Here is a 21563-nt window from a genome sequence, read left to right on the forward strand (position 1 = left end):
ATCATAGTTTCCTGACAAAATTTCTGAAAATTATGTCGTTCTGAGACTATGATTTGTCAATAAAACAAATTTTTTAAACCCTTTGCCAGAATGTGATAGCGTCCTCATCTTCCTTAATATAAGTTATTTTCGATACGAAATAATAAATTCTGATTATATTCAAGGTGCTTTGCAGTCATCAGTATCTATTATATCCATCATCGATTATCTATTATGCAAAGTTAATACTTAAATATCGTTACTTATCGACCTTCCATCAACAGGAGCTATTTTATTCTACTGCTGCTATCTTTTACAAATAAACTAATAATGAATTAGCAGCCTGTCTCCACAACCCCTAAAACACAAATGACTTTTCTATTTGCTCAGTGTCGGAAGGGCCGGGGCAGGGGGTTGAAGGAGAAATCCCCCCCCCCCTTCCCCTGGAAAGTGTCTACTTGGTCCCTCTTACGAAAAAAGTAGCAATTGAAAAATAAGTCTATATATATATATATATATATATATGTGTGTGTGTGTGTGTGTGTGTGTATGTGTATGTGTGTGTGTTTTGTATTTGTAATGAAAAGTTGAGACGTCAAATGATTATACAGAATTGAAATATGGCAACTTGATTTGTAACATTTGTATACTTTTGCTAACAAAGACGGCCCTTTACTGTCTGATTCGCTAAGGTTTGAGAATGCTCCTCCCATTTCGTAGAAGATGTAAGAAGAGTAACTCCTTGTCCGTTTTGTCATGGGAACACTAGAGACATCTGACGAAAGATTTCCCCTGAGTGTCGGCGTTCTTTTGATTCTAACTGTACACTTGTTTGATAACCATCCTTAATTGCAACTTTTTGTAAATGATGCTAAAAAGACAATTGCAATCTGTATTGAGTTATAATTTAGTTACTGAATATTTAATTGACAAGTGACAAACATTCACAGAGCCTGCCCCAGGAGTAGCACCCATTTATCTCCTTGTATAGTTGATGTTGGGAATACTGGACTTGCGTACCTAAGCATCAGGTATTGTGCTTGTGGCCTTCAACCCCTACGATGAGCTTCCCATCTACGGACAAGACACAATCACTGCCTATAGGGGTCACAATATGGGAGATCTGGACCTCCATATATTTGCAGGGGCTGAAGAGGCTTTCACACAGATGGAAAGGTAATTTAATGTACAGAATGTGAATATAGAAGCAGTCTATAACTTTTTTTTTCTTTTTTTTTTTTGGTAATATACTTTATATACAGTTTAGAAAATATATTTTTGTGTGTATGGCCTGGTGGTAGTGTCCTTGCCTGGTGAGTGCCGGACTTGGGTTCGAGTCCTGCTCAGACTCCTTAAGTTCCTCTGGTCGCTGCAACCTCACCATCCTTGTGAGCTGAGGATAGAGGGTTTGGGGGAGCCTATAGGTCTGTCTGCTGAGTCATCAGTAGCCATTGCCTGGCCCTCCTTGGTCCTAGCTTGGATGGAGGGGTGGGGGGGGGGGGCTTGGGCGCTGATCATATAAAATATGGTCAGTCTCTAGGGCATTGTCCTACTTGATAGGGCAATGTCACTGTCCCTTGCCTCTGCCATTCATGAGCGGCCTTATACCTTTATAGTATTACAGAGGCACTGAATTTAATTCTACCAAGTCCACTAAATTTGCAAAGCTTTAATTAGTATATTATAGAGTAATTTATACCAAAAATAGCTATGCTTTCCCTTGTTCATGCTATTGTGAATATTTTCAACAACTGTTAATTCCTGTATACAGTACTGTATTGTACCCTATCCAATATTGCTATTCCTCGTAATAGGGAGGACAAAGACCAAAGCATTATCGTCTCGGGAGGATCAGGTGCTGGAAAGACAGTCTCGGCAAAGTACGCAATGAGATACTTCGCCAGTGGGGGGGGTGGGGGGGGGGGTTCGGTCGATTCGGAAACGCACGTAGAGAAAAAAATTTTGGTATCCAATCCAATCATGGAGGTAAGTAGTTGTGATGATTTACTGAAGGAAAAGTATTCCTTTCATGATTTTTGATAGTGAGGAACAACTGTACCCATTCTGTGGATGTGATGTGCAACTTATGAATTTGTCAATAAAATTCCAATACCGTAGGAACAATGTACTGTTCAATACTGTACACTACATGCTAATTGAACCCTCATTTACCATAAGGGAATATGATCATAAAATTCTATTCAAAAGAAACAAAGCCGCTTGACTAAGTATGAACTAAACTTTATGTACGTACAGTACTTGGTTTAAGTAAGTACGTAAAGTCTAGTTGATGCTTAATGTGGTTGTTTTGTTTCTAATGAATCAAATTTTATGCTCCTATTCCCATATGGTAAAGGTCATGATTCATATTACTAGTTCTCTAGTATCGTAGCAATTTAAACAAATAGGCAATGATGATTTAGATATGAAAATGATCCTGTTCTATTTCCTATGTGGATGGAAACTAATTAAAAGATCAAGTTATTACACAATTTTTATGGAACATTTTGGTACTGTCAGTAAAGGATTTAGATATTCATACCTAATGTTATTATTGTTCTTAAGATATCTTAATTATGCATTAAATCTCTTGTAGTTTTTTTATTTCCACATTTCCTTTCATTACCGGGCTCTTTTATCCTGTTGGAGCCCTTGGGCTTATAACATCCTGGTTTTCCAAGTAGGGTTGTAGTTTAGCTAGTAATAATAATAATAATAATAATAATAATAATAATAATAATAATAATAATAATAATAATAATAATAATAATAATAATAGTTGGTATTTGTTACCAGATGTTGACTGCCTTTATGTACCAGGTACTATTTGTGTGGACACTTTTTTATTCATAATTGGTTTGTATATTTCAGGCTATTGGCAATGCTAAAACCACGAGAAATGACAACAGTTCGCGATTCGGAAAATATATTGAGCTGGACTTTACTCGAAATTATTCTATTATGGGCGCCAACATGCGAACTTTACCTTTTGGAAAAGTCAAGAGTGGTCTTCCAGGTAAAAAGACTTATTTAATGTTGGATAGAAAGCCTTGTAGTTTTTTTTATAGATAATAACTATTCTAATTTCTTTATTCAGTGAAAAAAATTGTACTCTATGTAGTTTTTTCTATATTATTTTTAATATATTGGTTTAATGAGAGCAGGAGATGGATGGGAGTGGATTGTTATCCATTTATACTGGTAGATATTTCTACGTCTCTGATTAGTAAAGAAAATTATAGTACAGATGAGAGCATCAGATAAATTCCAAGTTATAAAGATTATTTGTGGGAGAGAAACATTTATTGATATATATAGATACTAAAGTAAGTTTTTTTTTAGTGAGGCCGATTTGCACCGACCCGCAGGGGTGCCCTTTTATCTTGGAAAAGTTTCCTGATACCTGATTGGTCGGAAGTAATCGGACAAAAATACTTCCGACCGATCAGCTATTAGGAAACTTTTCCGAGGTAAAAGGGTACCTCTCCGAGTCTGTGCAAATCGGCCTCACTAAAAAGAATTGACTATAGTTAATATCAGAATGGCGAGATGCCACACTATATCAGACGTAGTTTTTAAATGATCAACTGCTTATTGTAAGTAAGGTGTCAGTGATTCTCATCTTACTGATTGCCTTCCGACATGATGACTTCCTGTTTGATTAGAATCATGTTTTTTGTCTTTATCACAGGCCCCAGATGAGAGAAATTATCCTATGTTTTACCAGTTGTGTGCTGTTGCTTCAGAGGAGAAATGAAAACACCTCAGATGAGGTAAGATTCCACTTTTAATGTTTTTTAATCATTCAGGTTTAGTACCTCAGATATACTTAATTCCTGCTTCCATGTATGTTTGATATCTGTTGTATATGATCCATTGAATTTAAGGTGTTCAGACTACTGTCAATTGTTTGGTATTCATTATTATTCACATAACTAAATTGTGATTTATAACTGCTTTTATTATGGCAAATAGTTATGTTAGTGAGTTTATATGCTGTGAACAATTATAGTAGCCTACATGTTCATTTATGGATATAGTTGTAATGAACATAGTAGCTGCTTCGTACTTTCATAGATGACGTTTCATGTTATATCCCATTGAAAAGGATTCTTTGCCTTTGGAACTCGTAACGATACTTTTTCCATATCAACTCTGAAGACATTAGAGGTATTTCAAAGTGTCAAGTAATAAGTAGTTGAAAAGTGTAGGATAGATTCATTCTTTTTGCATTTTAGAAAATCTTATATATATCTTTGTATATACTTTCTCATTCATGGAGATGTTTATACAGCATATGTTGGCTAGTACTAAGGAGATTACCATAGCTCTTCACATTTTGCTGATTGGAGCTACTATATTTTTAAGTCAGATATTGATAAAGGATCATCTGAAACTGATCGATCTCCCAGTTATATGGTGTAAAAGCAGACACCATTAATTACACAGAGTTTATTTTAGGGAATGTTGTGTTTTCAGGCTTGTCTTCCTAAGATTCAGTAAGTGAGGGAAGATGTGTTTCTTGCACAGGGTCTTATTGTTCAATATAGGGGACTTTGATTTCAGAAAGCTAAAAAAAATGAATAAATAAAGTTTGTCGTGGAAGCTAGAGATGGGTATAGCAAGTACAAGGGATAATAAGCAAGCCTTGGAGAATCACAATACTGTAGTTGCAAACTCGGTTGGAAAGGTAGACAATAGAAACATCATGAGTGATGTTTGATAAAGTATTACCTGGTGAGGTCTGCACAGTAAGAGGCTTCTAAAATTAAAATGTGGACATAAGTTTTCCGTGTTGGATCGTCCTATCCTGCCATTTGTTACATTTATGTAAATGATATTTGTCAAGATTTTTAGCTTGGGACCAGAATTGTGATTACTTTACTAACATATCACCTTAATAAGATGTTTAGTGTATAAAACCTTTCAGTTCTTAGATTAAATAGGTCTTCAACTTATGTGGTTATACAAATTACAACTTCTAATATTAAAAGCGCTTAATACGTGGGAAAGTAGAATTTTCTTTGTAGATATTATAGTGTAAATATTGAACATTATTTGAATTTATCTTTTAATAATTTTGCCTTAATTGTGGGCTTGTTGGTTTTTTACTTTTTCCTTGGGAAAACAGGATAATTGTGGTCATTCTATTTTGAAAGAAAAGCCAGCGTGCAGTAGCTGTCCAGCAGAAGTTTGTTTGTATCAAGTGAACAATATGACAGACAAAATCCTGAGACTTTGTGGCAACAAGGACATCTGTATGTAGAATATAAAGTGTTCCCAAATTGAAATGAAGTTTTTGTATTTTAGAATGAAATTGTCAAGATAAAATAGCTCATTATTAGTGACTTACTGAAACTTTTATCATTAAACAAGAAATTTGAAGAGTGAGAGTAAAGTTCATATAGATTGTCGACGGGCTGCTTGTGGTTCGTACAAAAAATATTGCCGGAAGAAATTCATCAGTTCTTCCAGAGTTATCAGATAACAGCAGTAGAAGGATATGTAAAAGAGGAGGTGAAGAAAGTAAGGTGACCTTACAGAGAATAGATACTTGAGTAGGAGGTTGTACATTAGGATATAATAAACTTTTGAAATCAGTTATCCACATAAAAACTTGTGCAAATAATGACCTTCCTACAGATTAGAGAAGAAAGGTATTTCATTGCAAATTGTGACAAAAGACATTTGAAAAGTGATTAACAAACTTAGTAAGAACAATTACCAAGTTTTTAAATTCTACGAATCCTCCTCTTTTCTTTTTTTTTAATTTTTTTTTCTTTTTTTTTTTGGAAGTATGGTCTCTCACTTTCTTTGATTATTTCAGGAATAGGTTCCAATAAATTTTTCATTTTACCCTTTTACATTATGTTTTATTGAGGTTAAAGGACATTGTAAAACATAGAGAAAAAAATAATTATACATGTATTAGGAAGGGGCACAGTCACATTTGTAATGTATTGGCTGTAGCCCACTGAAACTTGTAAAGATAAGTACAGTATTCATAAGATGATTGTTGACTGTATTCATGAATAATTAAAGTTAAAGGGTATTACTTTATCTTAGTGGTATTACCAATTATTGTTTGTAAGAAATACTGATAGTAGTTACTGTGATAAATGATCGGATGCAATGGCCATTTTATCCTCAGCCTAGTAAAGGAGGGATACTAGGCAGAAAATACAATTTTCATTAGAGTTAAACTACAATGATGATAATGATGTCTTGCTTATCATATCTTTAGGGTTGAACTATAATGATTATAATGAGGATGATGACGATCATCGTCATATAGGGTTTTCCTGCTTACCATTACTATATCTACACACTGAAGTAATAGGAAGAATTCTTTAAGTTGCCAATAGGTCATTGAGAATTTGACAAGCTGAACCCGTTTGAATTTATGAAAATAATTATTTTTTCTGTAATGAGAAAGCTGCGAGAGGAAAAGATACACATTTAAAGTGCAAAGTTTTTGCATGCAGTTGATAAAAGTTTTCATGTTTAAAATATAGTCAACTTATTCCTTCTATTATTATCTACATATATTTTGGCTGTCTTGAGAGAGGATTTTACAGTTGGCTTCAATTGAAAGTTTCCTCTCTGCTCTGATAAAGCTTCTCATGAAGAAGTTTTATCAACACATGCTTGTTTTGTATATTTTAATGAGTAAAAGGAAATATTGCAGAAGCTAAATTAGGCCATAAGGTTGCTAATGTTGTATGTTTAAACTTGCAATAATATTTGGTTATAGTTTGAATAATCATTCAAGAACAATTTGAATAGATTTCATCTATGCTTTCCATGAATTTAGAGTCGGGAAAAAGCTAAATTTTAAAAAATCCTTTAGATTCAGATGAATTATTCAAATCAAGTAAATAAGCTGTGGCCATATATTAGATGCATCTACAATACCGTATGTGCTTGAGTAATGTTTTAAGACCCTGTAATGTGTCACCCCACATTTCAAGTCTGCACATGGATAGGTCTGTCAAAATAAATGTGATTAGTTGTAGAATATACAGTAAGTCTTATGGTGGAAAATTTGTATTGTACAGTAATTATTTTTTTATTTATGAGGTGAGACAAGTATAGCTTTGAAGAAGTTTGTTAGAAAGGATTAGCGTTTGTTATTAGCTAAGGATTCTTCTGTTTCTTTACATCATCATCATGATCTCCTCCTACACCTATTGACACAAGGGGCCTCGGTTAGATTTCGCCAGTCGTCTATATCTTGAGCTTTTGATTCAATACCTCTCCACCCATCATCTCTTGACTTCATGCTTCATAGTCCTCAGCCATGTAGGTCTGGGTCTTCCAACTCTTCTAGTGCCTTGTGGAGCCCAGTTAAATGTTTGGTGAACTATAATCTCTCTTGGGGAGTGCGAAGAGCATGTCCAAACCATCTCCATTTACTCCTCCCCATGATCTCATCCGCATATGGCACTCGAGTAATCTCTCTCTACACTTGAGTCTATTTTAGCTTCAATGAAAAACACAGTCAATAAACAGCTGGGAATTCAAAGACTAAATTTTAGGATGATTTTTATTTTATTCTTCCTTGTTTGCCTCTCCAAGCTTGACTTCACTTCAATACAGTACTTCATTCATTTACACTATCGTTGACATGAAGAATTTATCAGATCAATGTTCATTAAAATTTATTGTACTGTACTTTTAAAGCTCACTTTAAATTAATACTTCATTGTAAAGTTATTTTGAATTCAACTTATGTTCAAAAGGTAGAATACATAGGGGAGATTTTATAACATTAGAAAGAATACAGTATTTTCGTTATATTTTCCTTTTGTTCTTGACGGGTAGTTTTGATAGTTTGTAAGCGAGATGTTTCCTATGATCATTTTTGAAAAGATTTCATTGAGTAAAATGAATAGAGTACATATGTAAAAGAAAAAAAAAAAAAAAAACACCCCTGTTTCATGTTTTCGGCGCCTGAATTGTAATCAGTCGTAGATACATGTTTTTTCTTTTCATAGCACAGGAAAATCATTTGAAATCCTTCTTCATTATTGTCTTTGTGATTTTAATTTAGTTTTGAGTATATACATACTCTAATGACTAGTTAGGTAAGAAAGTTGAAGACAGTCATGTCTACACAACCTGAGTTTCAAACACAAGGATCAGAGAAAAATGTATCATTTGCGTAACCATTTACATATAAAAAATCCTTTTAATTCTCTTCAAGAAATCAAATATCATGAAAATTTGATCACTCAAGTACATATATGGTATTTCTGGAGCTTTATAATACAAGTTAAACTTCATTTTCCTTTTACTAATATCTACACTGTATCTGGAAATAGAATTCCATCATTTTGGCTTATCTATTTCTGCAATAATGTTATTACACAGACACAATTTGAAAGTTTTTATGTCCCTTTACTGTATTCGTGTAACAAAACAGGTCTGTCTGTGGTATCTTTTCTATTTTCTAAAGCATTCCATGTTTTCTATTTCTTTCTCTTGTTAAAAACGCACTTGTTTACACGTCCTTATCAGCTTTTACTACTCAGGTTTCTTGGTAATGATGCCATCTGCAAGTGGAGCCTTTAATGGAAATGAATTCGTGTGTGTGTGTGTTGTACTGCAGTATATGTATGTTTAAGCCAGGCCATATGCCTAAAACTTCTAACATTTCTAGTTATTCCATGTATACATAAAAACAATTTAATGTGCAGTGTTTCTCCCATTTATAGAACAGAAGGGGCGAACGCATTATATGTAGCAGAATTGTGTTGGGAGTGGACTGGTGTTTTTGAATGAGCGTGGGTTTCAAGGTTGAAAATTATCAATTGACTAAAATGAGAAGCCAGTCTGTATATTTACAAGTTAAATGCAAATAGAAATTCAATGTAGGAATGAGAAGTATTTCTGTACTCGGAAAAAATAAACTTGAACAAAGAGAGACTTAGGATTTGCAGTATGTTTATGTTAATAATTGCAATCTGTAGATTTGCAAGAAATGCTTTCGTAATGCATAGCAACATTTGTACTATATAAGCTTTTGAAAAATACAAATTTGCATCAAGTGAAATACTTCTGTTGAAAGCTATCGGTTAAAAGAAAACATAGATGTAGAAGATACAATTACAGTAAATGGTAGTGCATAGATAAGTTATCAAATGCTTTTTTTATGGTGAAGGTTATTGTTTATTCCTGAATTTCCAAGATTTATATATATAAAAAAAGTAGATTTTCATGATGACAATCCCTTAATTTGCACATTTATATCTTGATTTGGCCAAATTAGTTTGAGTATAAATTTTGTAAATGTTATGCACTCAGTATTTTCTTTTACTTTACCTCTATTTCACTGAAAATTGGGAACAGATATAGGTACAATATTAACCGAGGCTAATAGCGACACTTATTTTTCAGGTCACCAAGATTACCTCAACCAAGGTTTCAGCTCCCATATTGATGGCGTTGATGATGGTGCTAACTTCCATGAAACGTGCCAAGCATTTAACCTACTCGGCATTAACGATAATTCACAGGACCAAATTTATAGGGTTTTTAGCTGGAATTCTACATCTGGGCAATGTTATCATTGATGAATCGGGTACTGATTATTCAACTATTAATGTGAGTATCAGGTTTTACAGTATATGTCTGTGTATATGTATAAACAAATGTATTTTTTAGTATTTAGATATACAGTAATATATTTGTTATTCATTGAGAGCCAAGAAAAGCCTGTTCTCATATTTAAAAAGCCAATGTTATGGAAAGTGCCCCAAGTATTTCTTGGAAGTGTAGTTGGATAATATGCTTTCCCTTTTCAAGTTGATGTATCTATGGCTGTTACTCTAATATTCTTTACAATCCTTATGAATGAGAAATTAGTTGTTTTGACGATATGTTAACCATTATTTGATAAAAAGCTGATAATACTTTTAAGAATTCATTAAAGAGTGCAAGACAGGTAAATGTATAGGAATAAATAAGAAATTATGGCACCATAAGGTCTGTGGATACAAGAAAGAATATATTTGCCTAGTTTACGTGTAAACTGGGGTACCACTGTATTGTATTTCAGTTGTCACATATTACTCAAAGGATAACTTAAACGTTGCATAGAAAAGTTGAACTTCAAAGATATGGACTTGGTGCCTTTATGCATTAAAAATCCAGATATTTGCCTGTTCTTTTTCCTTTAATAATGAAGTTTGCGACTCTCTAGCCTACCAGTCAAACAAATCAACATATAACTGCTAATAATGAATTTGATTTTTGCAGAAGAATGATGAATCGATGCAAATAGCCTCCTATTTGTTTGGTGTTGATGTGGATGACTTAAGAAAATGGCTGTGTCACCGCAAGATTGTCAGCAGAAGAGAAGTTTTCACGGAGCCTTTAACAACAGCAGAGGTTTGTGTCTTTAGGGATATGTATTTATTATCTAAATTCATAATTTTTGGTGTATATATAGATAAATAGATAGATCTTTTGATAATTTTTTATAACATTTTAAAATCTGCTTAGTTACGAATCAGGTTTCTTGGTTAGATATGTCACAATAGGAAAACTGTAATGTCCATAATTTTCTCTTATTTATTCAGTATTTATTACAATGATTGATGCTCTCTCTTCCAGGCAACGTTTTCTAGAGATGCTTTAGCAAAGCATATCTACGCCAAGGTGTTCGACTGGATTGTATCGCAAATCAACAAATGTTGAATAGCAGACCAATCCAGGTTTGTTGGTTTTCATCTCCCCGAGAGCAGGATGAAATATATTTATTTCTATTTACAGTACAGAGCCTCCACATTAGCTGATTCCTCAACTGCTGATTTTATTATCCACTCTTGAACATTGATACATACATACATACATTGATACCATTATAAAAGGATATAATATAATGTAGAGTCATTTTTCAAGTAAAGGAAATGTTGGTCCAAAGGCTAAAAGGTTTTTCCCATTCTTCATAATTCTCTAATTCCTCTTCATTTCTGTTATTTACAACATTTTACAATTCATTTCAGTCTGTTTATTACATATATCAGTATTTCATTCCTTATTCCGCATTATCCTTATTATCCTTATTGCTGGTTATCCTTATGCTCTTTTATTCAGTTTAGTCTCGTTGCAAGTACAGTAACTTCTTGATGTGTTCAAGTTTAAGATAAACTAAAATTCAAAATAGTATACTGTATACAACAGTACTATGTTACTGTATATCATTTATACAGCATAGTGATCAAGAAAGCATCAAAAAGGCTTCTTTTTATAAACTTTGGCGGTCACTGAACACAACTACCCCTTTACCATGCTTTGTTCATGGAGATTATTAGTTTGAATGACCCAAAATTCACATTGCATGACATAATTCAAAATGCAACCCTTGTGTTGATAGTTTATAATAGCTTTTAATAGAATTTGTCAAGTTTTTAAATATTTTTTGGAGTTGTACCATGTAGATATCACATTATTAATATGAAACCTATTTGTCATGATATAAGACCTCATATTCATCCTTGTCTATTCTTTCCAGATTCATTGGTATTCTTGACATCTATGGGTTTGAGACCTTTGAAATGAACAGTTTCGAGCAGTTTTGTATCAACTATGCTAATGAGAAGCTACAGCAACAGTTCAATCAGGTAAAAAAAGACATAGCTTTCATACTGATCTGCAATTTTGTTTTGAACAGTTGTTTTATTCAAGTTTATTCCCAAATTTGTTATGGCAAGAAAGGCATTTAGATGCACTTCTTTCATTCCAAATGAAATAGAAAAAAAATGGAAATTTCATACTGCTGTTAACTACCTCGTTTACGATTTAAACAGCCGTTCTAACTGATTTGGTTTGGAGACCTTCCCCTTTGTAAGGGATTTGGCTTTGCACAGCAAGAAAATTACAAATTACTTTTAAAATTGGCTATTTTTGGAAAATTTGAATTTTAATATCCATTCCCCAGACTTAGATTTCTGTTTTGTATTTGAATTATAGTTAAGTAAAACTTTATTACCCTCAATGTAGTTTGTTCCAACACAGGGACTTACCTCGAAACACTTTCTTAAGAGTTACCTGGAACCTCCTCTCAAACGACCAGAGTTTTGTGTAGTTTAACCTACTCCCATTTTCTATAGTGATAGGCCTAGTAGAGGAATACGTGCCAATTCATATATTTTGTTATTCCAATATATTGCACTGTATTTTTCTTGACATTATTTATTAACTTTCACAGCATGTGTTTAAACTGGAGCAGGAAGAATATGTGAAGGAGCAGATCGAGTGGGAATTCATTAACTTCTATGACAATCAACCTTGCATTGATCTCATCGAAAGCAAGCTGGGCATACTCGTTCTTCTTGACGAGTCAAGTTTGCTGTTATTAACTCTCTTTATGGTGAGATCTGATACTATATAATGATACTGAAATGAAGTAATAAGGATTGTCAGTGTCTATTGATACCCGATTTTACAGTTTATATATGAAATATCCGTTTTATTGTTAATGCTTTTGAAATATTTGATTTTAATTATTCATTACTTCTTATATCGTTTATTTATTTCCTTATTTCCTTTCCCCACTGGGCTGCTATTCCTTGTTGGATCCCTTGCGCTTATAGCATCTTTCTTCTCCAACTAGGGTTGTAGCTTAGCTAATAATAATGATAATAATAATGATGATGATAATAATAATAGAATTGTTACTTTGTCTCCAGATGCCCAAAGGATCAGATCAATCTTGGGTTGAAAAGTTGTATGGCAAGTGCAAAAAGTGGGACCATTTTAGCAAGCCAAGGCTTTCCAATACATCCTTTGTTATCGCGCATTTTGCTGATAAAGTGGGCTATGAATGTGCTGGATTTTTAGAGAAAAATAGGGACACGGTCTCTGAGGATTGTGTAAATATACTTAAGTCTAGTCAGGTAAGACAAATTTAATATTATTTTCAATATAATATTTTTCCCTATTGGAGCCCCTGGGCTTATAGCATCTTGCTTTTCCAACTAGGGTTGTAGCTTGGATAATAATAATAATAATAATAATAATAATAATAATAATAATAATAATAATAATAATAATAATAATAATAATAATAATAATAATAATGACTATTAATTATTTAATTAGTTTAATGTCTCAAAGTTTTGGTAAATATTTGGTAATGGAAATTTTAATGTTGTTTGAAGTACTTCTATATAATGATGAGAAAATAATTTTAGATGTATCATTTATTTTGTACGTTGCTGTTAATGAATTTTCCATTAAACTTTACAGTATCCCTTAGGACGTTCCCTCTTGACTGAGAAAGCTAAAGGGGCTCAGACCAAAGTGAAAGTCATGCCAGCAGGTCCTGCCAAGTCGAAAGACACGAAGAAAAGTGTAAGTTTTCTGACGAAGAAAAATACATTCCAGATCCATTACTTATTATTTTGAAATATTTGGGTCCATTCTTTGCTCATATTCTATTATTTTGTTTGAGATCTTGCTATAGGAGGGTTTCATTATCAGTTGCAATTGAATTGCTACACATTGATTTTCACAAAAATCGGTAATTATGATTTTGAGGGATACATTTAACTTTCCATGTTCATTAGTTTGAAATGTTAGTTTGCATTGAAACTTATGCATATGTTATAAAGAACATTAAGATATATCAGTTTATGTCATCTTTATTTAAGACAGTATTTTATTAGTTTGTATCCATGATAAGCTGTAATTGCTTCAACAAAATTATCAATGTTTACAGGTTGGGTCTCAATTCCGCAAATCTCTGAGCCTCCTGATGGCGACGCTGAACTATATAACTCACTATGTGAGGTGCATCAAGCCTAAAGATGATAAGATGTCTTTTACCTTCGATCCAACAAGGGCCATCCAACAGCTGAGAGCTTGTGGCGTATGCTCAACTTAGAAGCAAATTTCAAGGGAAAATATGTGACTTGTGCAACGATGAAGACGATACTACCGAACATTTATTTTTATGCCCAAAATTAGGACAGCTAAAGAATGTAGAAATAAGTTTAGGTACGCTAAAAAATCCTAGCAGAGATCTGGCTGCTTTTATAGGTAGGGCAATACATATAAAAGAAGAATTTAAGAAGTACAAACTGACCACAAAAGGTTGCCAAAACTGATGAAAGTAAGGTGTTATCCTATCTAATTTCAAGGTAGAAGGGAATAAAAGTAAAGTTTGACAATCTCATTATGATATTAATTTATTTAAGGTACAGGTGAAATAAACTTAATAACAATAATAAGAATAAGCTTAGAAGCTTTGCACTTATCTATAAAGAGATAGTGCCCGCAAACTTATTTTGCGGAGTGAGCAATAAGGAACCAGGAACCAGGTCTTGGAAACTGTTAGAATTAGCGCTGCTGGATGCCCATCATTAATGATACTTCTGATCATCTTCTTTGTCTGCATCTTTCCCCACTTCTGATCTGAAATATCTATTTCATGCTGTAAAAGAAGTGTAAATTCTTCTTCCTCTATTAAGCCTAAAAGACCAGACTTCCAATGAATATAATGTCCATTATAGAAAAAGGAATATAATTAAGCATACATTAATGGTACACAAAACAATACTCTATCAATGCAATAAAAATCATAAGAAACCCTGAGACTATAAAGTAGTGTACCAACCGTGTTTCACACAATTGTACATAATTCCTTTTGTATATATTATGGTTGTATCTTCGCTCTTCCCTCGCACTAAAACGAACATGAAAATTCAAGTCTGGTTTTTCCTCTGTGATTTTGTCTGTGTTGTGAACTTGTCATGTCCTGTTGCCTTGAGGTTTTGTATATAAGGAGAGTGTTCCACAACAATATAACTCAGTCGTTTCCAATCTGCCTTTGATTGCACAACTCCTCTCTCGGCCCGTCACATTGGTGACCCCGGAAGTCGACTCGCTTCCACCGCCTTCCACCCCCACCCCCTCACCCCTCCATCGTTGGTACTATGACGGTCTCTACGGCAGTTGGCGCTACGGCCTCTCCATTCAAACTTTCATCGTTTGCCAGCGGAGAGGCGTTTGCTTGGTTTCAGCGCGCAGAAGTCCAGTTTCGTATCAGGGGCGTGACTCGCTCAACCACCAAAGCGGATTATGTTCTCGCGGCGATACCCGAAGACACCTTCCCAGAAATATCCGACTGGCTTTGTGAACAAGGAGACACCCCAATAGCGTATGACGACCTCAAATCATACCTTCTGCAACAGTACTCGCCGTCGCCAGCCGCCCGTATAGCAAAGCTTTTTCAGCTCTCGCAACAACCGTTGGGGGACCAAAGGGCTTCGCTTGCCCTCAGGGAAATGACCAGTATCGCTCGCCTTCAACCTGCCGCAGACGGCTCTCCTCGTGAGGTGAACCTACTCCGTGCCCTTTGGATACGCCGTTTACCTGAACCTGTGCGCGCTGCCATACCCGATGTCGATAGTTTACCCATAAAGGACTTGATGACCAAAGCCGACGCCCTTATGGACAGCCACTTCAAGACCTCCATCAACGCCTCCACCCCTGACGTCGAGGATGCCTATTCAACGTACACCGAAGCTGACATGAATGCCGTAGGACATACACGCCTACCCCGTGACGTGCCGAAGCGGCGACAAAGCCGCCCACCACCCACCGATCGCTCGCGCCCCAACGAACGACTTCTACAGCCACTTACTACCTCCCATCCACCACAGTTTTGCTACTACCACTTCAGATTCGGGGCAACCGCGAAGAAATGTGCCAAAGATTGTCAGTGGCCAAAAAACGTGTAAGTAGGCCATCGCTTGTGGCGGTGGCCTCCCATGTTTCTAATCTTTTCTTTTTACAGGATGCAGGAACGGGCGTGCGATTTTTGGTAGACACGGGTGCTTGTCGTTCTCTTTTGCCAAGGAAACTCTTCAAGGCACAACGTAGTCTGTCTACATCTGCCGACGTCCGCTTGGTAGCTGCCAACAGATCTGCGATACCCACCTACGGTTACGAGAGCCTCACATTATCGTTCGGAAACGGTAAATTCAATTGGAAGTTTCTCGTTGCTGACGTCACAATGCCAATCCTCGGTGCGGATTTCCTCTCTCATTTCCACCTTCTGGTCGATGTCGCCCACCGACGATTGGTCAACGCAGACTCGTACTTGTCGACACCTCTTCAACCCGCCCCCTCTAACCTCGCTCTCCACATCAGCGCACCCACGGATGCCTACGCCCACCTCCTCACGTCGTACCCGGAAGTTTTCCGTCCAGAACTTCGCCAAACGCCCACGGTTCCTGCCAAGCACGGTATTTATCACCATATCAAGACGACGGGACCCCCGGTCTTCGCAAAATTCAGACGTCTAGCACCGGAACGATTGGCAGCCGCCAAACAGACGTTCGCCGAAATGGAGAAAATGAGCCTTTGCCAAAAGGCCTCCAGCCCATGGTCGTCACCCTTACACATCGTTCTGAAGAAAGACGGCTCCCTCCGTCCGTGCGGGGATTACAGGCGCCTGAACATGCAAACAGAACCGGATCACTACCCCCTCCCAAACATTGCCGATGTAACCTCCTACCTGCACAAAGCGAAGGTTTTCTCTACGCTCGACCTCCTGAAGGGGTATTATCAGGTGCCTATGAACCCAGAAGACATCCACAAGACCGCCATCACCACTCCGTTTGGCACATACACCTTCAATTACTCCTGTTTTGGCCTTCGTAATGCTGTGGCAACGTTTCAACGTCTCATGGATGGCATCTTAGGGGACCTCCCTTTCTGTGTATGTTATGTGGACGACATACTTGTGTTCTCCTCCTCAAAAGAGGAACACCTCCGTCACCTGCGCATCGTGCTCGACCGCCTGCAACAAAACGGCCTTGTAGTCCGGTACGACAAGTGTACCTTTGGCGCCAACGAAGTGTTGTTCTTAGGGCACCGTATCACTCCTGAAGGAGTCCATCCCCTCCCCGAGAAGGTAGCAGCCGTTCAGAATTTCCCCACGCCCTCGACCGTCAAAGCTCTGCAGGAATTCTTGGGCATGATCAACTATTATCACCGTTTTCTGCCAGCCATTGCCACCACTCTTGCTCCCCTCTACGCCTCCCTCAAGGGCAAGCCAAAGGACCTGAAGTGGGGTCCCCTTCAAGAAGCAGCCTTCTGCAATGCAAAGAAGGCCCTATCAACTGCTGCGGCTCTCAATTTTCCTATCCCACACGCCCCTCTCCTTCTCTCCACCGATGCCAGCGACGTCGCTATTGGTGCAGTACTCGAGCAGGTGGTCAAAGGCTCGCCCCGCCCATTGGCCTTCTTCAGCAGAAAACTGTCCAAGGCAGAATCGGGTTATTCTACCTTCGATCGAGAATTGCTGGCGGTGCACTTGGCTGTCCGTCACTTTCGCCATTTCTTAGAAGGTACGCCCTTCGTCATTCGTACAGACCACATGCCTCTGGTGCACGCCTTCACTCGACAGTCTGACGCCTGGTCCGCCCGTCAACGCCGACATCTCTCCGCCGTGGCTGAATACAATTGCACCCTCCAATACGTCCCTGGGAAAATGAATCCCGTTGCCGATACCCTGTCAAGAAACACGTTGGCTGCCGTTCAACTGGGATTGGATTACAACGCCCTGGCTGAAGCCCAAGACAGGATCCAGAGTATCAAGCATGTAGGACATCCTGCACGTCCCTCCGTTGGGAGGATTTTCCCCCCAAAAACTCCAACACCACCCTCCTCTGTGACGTCAGTACTGGTAGACCGCGACCTTGGATTCCTGCTCCCATGCGCCGACAGGTGTTTGATTTCATCCACGGCCTTTCACATCCCTCGTGCCGTTCTACTGCACAGCTGCTGAAGGCAAAGTTCATTTGGCACGGCATTTCTAAGGATGCTAAGGATTGGGTCCGTGCCTGTACTTCTTGCCAAACTTCCAAAGTACATCGACACACGGATTCCGGAGTGGGCACCTTTCCTCAACCTCAGCGTCGTTTCGCACACATTCACGTCTACGTTGTAGGCCCCCTACCCACATCATAAGGACATCGTTACCTGTTTACCGTCATCGACCGCTCCACTCGTTGGCCTGAAGCCATTCCCATGGAAACTGCAACGTCCGCCTCATGTACATCTGCCTTACTCTCTGGATGGATTTCAAGATTCGGTATCCCTGAGCATATTACTTCTGACAGGGGAACCACTTTCACCTCTCAATTATGGACGTCATTAGCGAATCTCCTGGGCATCACCCTACATCACACAACGGCCTACAACCCCGCTGCCAATGGAATGGTTGAACGTTTTCATCGCACCCTCAAAGCAGCTTTGATGTCCCGCTGCAAGGATTGCAACTGGTTTACTCAGCTTCCCTGGGTCCTCCTTGGACTAAGGACCACTCCTAAAGACGCCCTCGACGTCTCGGCAGCCAAAATGGTGTATGGCGACCCGTTGGTCGTCCCTGCCGAGTTTTTTCCTTCTACAACCTCCTCCGACGATCTCCAGTGCATACGTCATGTCGTGGGAAAATTTACTCCGTGCCGCCAGACTTACAAGCCCCCAGCGAAGCATCACATACCAACGGACTTGCACTCTGCAACGCACGTCTTCCTGCGCAACGACACCAGCAAGCCACCGTTAACGCCCCCTTACACGGGACCTTACCTTGTGATCCGACGCAGTCCGAAAGCATTCCTCCTAAACATTCGGGGCAAAGAAGACTGGGTCTCCATTGATCGTCTAAAACCTGCTTATCTTCTGCCAGATGACCCGCCTACAGTTCGCCTCTCTAGATCAGGGCGCCCTATTTAACATGTACAGTATGTCATTTTTAGGGGGGGAGCCATGTACCAACCGTGTTTCACACAATTGTACATAATTCCTTTTGTATATATTATGGTTGTATCTTCGCTCTTCCCTCGCACTAAAACGAACATGAAAATTCAAGTCTGGTTTTTCCTCTGTGATTTTGTCTGTCTTGTGAACTTGTCATGTCCTGTTGCCTTGAGGTTTTGTATATAAGGAGAGTGTTCCACAACAATATAACTCAGTCGTTTCCAATCTGCCTTTGATTGCACAACTCCTCTCTCGGCCCGTCACAGTAGTATCACAGCTTCTTTAAGTTTTTGAACAATAACCTCAATAGTAATGCAAGGATTACCATTAAATAGTTTCTCGTTAGTTTAGTATTTCCGATTGTATAAATGATCATTTTACAAAATGATTTTCACCAAAATTTTGTATATTTTTTTTTGCAAATTATTTATTATTATTATTATTATTATTATTATTATTATTATTATTAGCTAAGCTACAACCCTAGTTGGAAAGTAGGATGCTATGATCCCAAGTGCACCAACAGGGAAAACTGGCTCAGCGAGAAAAGGAAAAAGGAAATACTCATAAATAAACTACAAGAGAAGTAATGAACAATTAAAATAATATATTTTAAGAACAGTAAGAACATTAAAATAGATTTTTCATATATAAACTATAAAAACTTCAAAAAGATACTTGTGTGTATATTCCTGACAATTACGGGAATTTTAAGAAATACTGGCATCCGCATATGGTAATTTTACCCTTGGTTATTGTTCTGGAGAGAGCTTAATCCGCAGTGTAATACCACAGATATAAACTACAATTCTCCCTTTCAGCTTAGACTTATTTTCTTTTATATGGTGACTGACTTCATGCATATCCTTATTTCCTATACCGACAGGATGAAGATCAATTCAAGTTTGGACGCACCAAAATCATCTTCAGAGCAGGACAGGTTGCTTACATGGACAAATGACGAGCTGACCGACTCTGGTGTCATGATCCAGAAAAATGTTCGTATGTTTATTCATCGCAAACGTTACATAACTGTGCGAAATGCAGCCATGACTATTCAGAGATACACCAGAGGTCTGATATCAAGAAGGTTTGTAGAAGGAATCTGTTCATATAATTTGCTTCAAATGTCACACGTGTCAATTTTTTATTTATTTTGTGTTTGATGATTTTTTTTTTTTATAGATGTACTGCACAGTAAAGTTCTGTACTACGAATTAGTAATGGTATATTGTATGCATGCAAAATAATTATTTTAAAACTGCTATTTAATGTAAAGATAAAAACTATATTAATCTATTCATAGAATTTACAATTGAAATATTTGTAGATAACATAAAGTAAGGAAACTTAAAGCATAATCATTGAACTGAATCATAAATACAGGAGAAATATAGCAGAACATAAGAAAAATACAGTACTGTTATGCTAAATAATAGTATTTATAATTTATTGAAATCTACTTAGGATATGTCTAGTACACAAAGCCTTAGAGTAACTGCCTTAAGTTGACAAAAATGATTGGAAGTTATGCCTTTGTTGAACCCACCTTTCCAAGCCATAGAATAACTACCATGTCAGGCATATACCATAACTGCTTCCTAAATCATCAAGAAAATCATGAAAGAAATTTCTAACTTTCATTACAGACGTGTCCACCATATGCGTCAAACCGCAGCTGCCATCAAAATCCAAGCGTGTATGCGTGGATGGCTCAAGAAAGTTCGTTATCAACGTCTCAAATATACTATTATCAGGTTGCAGTTTTGTGCCCGTGGCAATTGGGCACGGCAACGCTTCGAGCACGTGCCACGTGTTAGAGCGGCAAGTATTTTATTGGATAAATGATAGATCGTACTTTTTTTTTTAGATATTTTTCCATATTTCTCTAATATATATTACAAACTACCCTTATAAGTGCAGAGGTAAAATATTTTCCTTGTTAATTTTATGCCAAATGTGAGCTACAACTGAACCAGGCCGTTTATTTTAGTTTTTTTTTTTTACTTTATTGTACCTGTAAATGTTTTTAATCATTTCAAGGAAAAGAAACCGATTTTTTTTCTATGTAGATTTGTTCAGCATTAATTTTGAAATAACTTTGGCATAAAAAAATGTAGAAATACTTTTTAACCCATAACGGTAGTTCAGTTCAGTGAATATTAAAAAAAATGGTAGAACTAATGTTTTTTTCATTTTACTGTGGTTCTGAATTAATATACCAATCTTGTTGTGTCGTTCTTATATGCGGTAGAATATTGTTTGTTCAAAGGTTTAAAGGCTGCTCATGAATGACAGGCAAGTGACAGTGACATTGCCCTATCAAGCAGGACAATGCCCTAGAGACTAACCATATTACATAGGATCAGCACCCAAGCCCCCTCTAAACCCAAGCTAGTATGAAGGAGGATCGGGCAATGGCTACTGATGACTCTGCCTATAGACCTAAAGACTCCCCCAAAACCCCCATCCTTAGCTCACAAGGATGGTGCGGTTGCAGCTACCAAAGGAACTAAAGAGTTTCAGCGAGACTCAAACCCCAGTCTGGCGATCAACAGGCAAGGGCACTACCACCAGGCCACCACATACTATGTTAATTATGTGAAAGTTATTTCTTTTTAAAGAAATTACGAAGACATTCCATTTATAAAATTGCATCGAGGTGTAATCATTATTGATTATATTACAATACTAGCTAAGCTACAACCCTAATTGGAAGAGCAGGATGCTAAAAGCCCAAGGCCTCCAAAAGAAAAAATAGCACAGTGAAGAGAGGAAATAAGGAAATGAATAAGCTATATATGAGA

General features: G+C 37.1%; 1 pseudogene; it reads left to right on the top strand.

Moving 5' to 3' along the window:
* The first annotated feature begins 679 nt into the window (after window positions 1–679).
* On the top strand, window positions 680–20675 carry LOC137631773 (unconventional myosin-Vb-like; annotated as a pseudogene).
* Window positions 20676–21563: the final 888 nt, after the last annotated feature.

Source organism: Palaemon carinicauda, chromosome 3 (genome assembly GCF_036898095.1).
Source record: "Palaemon carinicauda isolate YSFRI2023 chromosome 3, ASM3689809v2, whole genome shotgun sequence".
In the NCBI taxonomy this organism is placed as follows: Eukaryota; Metazoa; Arthropoda; class Malacostraca; order Decapoda; family Palaemonidae; genus Palaemon; species Palaemon carinicauda.